Source organism: Etheostoma spectabile, chromosome 13, assembly GCF_008692095.1.
Source record: "Etheostoma spectabile isolate EspeVRDwgs_2016 chromosome 13, UIUC_Espe_1.0, whole genome shotgun sequence".
Classification (NCBI taxonomy): Eukaryota; Metazoa; Chordata; class Actinopteri; order Perciformes; family Percidae; genus Etheostoma; species Etheostoma spectabile.
Window position 1 is genome coordinate 1,549,798 of NC_045745.1, and position 2,067 is coordinate 1,551,864.

The following is a 2,067-nucleotide window of genomic DNA, read 5'->3' on the forward strand; positions in this document are numbered from 1 at the left end:
ACACACACACACAGACACACACAGACACACACACAATAAAAACTCAGGAAGCAATGTCTTCTGTCAATACTATTCAAAAAAAGTGAGCCGTGGTTCCAAAATACTTTAGATATAGACATCTGATTATTGACTTGCTGACTCACATACACGGAGGATTACCATAGCAACCTGTGCAACGTAATTGTTGTTCCTATGGTCGCCCTTCATTTAATTTGCATCTAATTGTACAGCGCTGCCATGTTCACTCTTGTGAGAACAGTCTGACTAAACTTCTGCAGTGATGGACAAAACATGATTCTAAAAGTTTTCTCTAACAGAAATATTCAAATTAAACAAGGTAGAATTTAGACATATTCATTTGATCCAAGTCTCTACTCACTTTTAAACAGCAAACATAGAAATCCTATTGCATGTGTTATTCCTCTCATCACAGTTCAGTCAGTCTGTATAAGTGAACATGACTTTGTTTCTTTCCCAGAGCTAGAAACCGAAGAACAAAGTCCTCTGTTTCCGGGATATTATCAAAAGGCACAAGTTTCTCTGTTGATACTTCAGTACTCAAAGAAGTCATGAAAGCTCTTTTAGAAATTACAAAATCCTATTGGCATTGTCTACTGTACATTCTATTAACTGGCTCAGCAGCAGCAGGAGGATGTTTTTCTTGATGACATTGTGAGTCTCACGTCTCACATTTGAAATTTTTGTTCCTTTTCAACAGACGAGACCGAGCGATCTGAGAGATAAGCATCGCAGCTTTTAATGGAATTTGGCCAGAGTGGGCTGATAAATGAACCGAATGATTCCTCCATATGGGCTAGCTACTCGATGAATCTCCCGAGACTGAAGAAATGTCTCAGACGTTCGAGCCATTAGCAAACCTAATACTTTAAATGAGCCCTTTTAATTTCCAGTAGTTGTTGCGGGAAGTGGCGGGGTGGGATGGCGGGGGAAGTGCTGCAGTACTCTAGTCCGCGGCATCTAATTTATTGCATTTACGCTGTGCGAAAACGTTTATACAAGACAAGTGGAAGTGAGTGCTCCAGCAAATTTGGCTTGATGTGTGGAGCTGTGAGTGTGTTAATATTATTCACATGGGTACTTTTATCCCTGGCTTAGCTTTGTGTCCAGCTCAATTAAGCAAAGCTCATACACTTTCTCAGACACTGAGCCTCGATTATCATCAGAAGAGCTGCTGGCCACGTCCCGCCAGCCTGTGGGCTCGCTCTCCTTTAGCTCTGTGAAAACAGAGGGTGGAAGTAGGGTGCTGGGGGTCTAACTGGCCTATTTTCATGTGTCAGTTTGGGACACCGCAGGAAAAACACTGGGTGCCTGTTTGTTGATATTATCACAGCCATGTCTATTGCTTTGAGCCCGTTGCAGCTCCTTTGGGGGGAAATCTTATACTCCCCAAACAAGTGTTCCCTCATTTTTATTTAAAGTGACCACTTTGGGAGAGAAACTGGAGCAGTGATGTGGTCATGGACGAATTATGAGACAATATTCCCACGGGCATGATTAGGCGCCTAATAAGGGTTGGGGGAAAATATCGATACAGCATAGTATCGCGATATTTTCCACGGCAGTGCTGAATCTGTTAGTGGAATCAGAGAATGTCGGACCTGTCTGCAGAGACAGAATCAAAATCCAAAACAGAAATAATGATCTGACACAAGAGAAAGACGACACATAGACTATGTACAAGGTATCAAGGGCGAAACAAGGAACAGGTGACACCAGGACTCAGGAGCAGGTGAAACGCATCAGGGCGGGGCAGACAAAAGCTGGAAAACGTAAGGCAGGAAGTACAACGAGACATGACAAGGGAGAAAAAAAGACTTCAAAATAAAACAGCAAACTGTAACAGTATCCATTCACAAAGTATCGTTCTTATTTTATATATGTGTCGGTCGGGGACGTCATTTGAAATTGGGATAACAGATATGAAAAAAGTATGAAAAATCATCGCAATATTATTGTATCGTGACATAAGTATCGTGATTATCGGGAGACCTCTGGTGATTTCCACCCCTAGCGCCTAAGTGCGGCGTTCCCCCCCCCCCCCCCCCC

General features: G+C 42.8%; 1 protein-coding gene and 1 long non-coding RNA gene across 6 annotated transcripts in view; one reads left to right on the forward strand and one right to left on the reverse strand.

The window, feature by feature from the left end:
* The window catches only part of ntm (neurotrimin), a 537,242-nt gene that overhangs the window by 447,482 nt on the left and 87,693 nt on the right, over positions 1-2,067 (forward strand). The gene's annotated exons all lie outside the window — the stretch shown is intronic.
* Positions 1,224-2,067, reverse strand: part of LOC116700850 (uncharacterized) — a 23,048-nt gene continuing 22,204 nt past the window's right edge. Inside the window, exon 4 of the long non-coding RNA XR_004334749.1 lies at positions 1,224-1,235. This is a non-coding gene — a long non-coding RNA (uncharacterized LOC116700850). The remainder of the gene's footprint in view (positions 1,236-2,067) is intronic.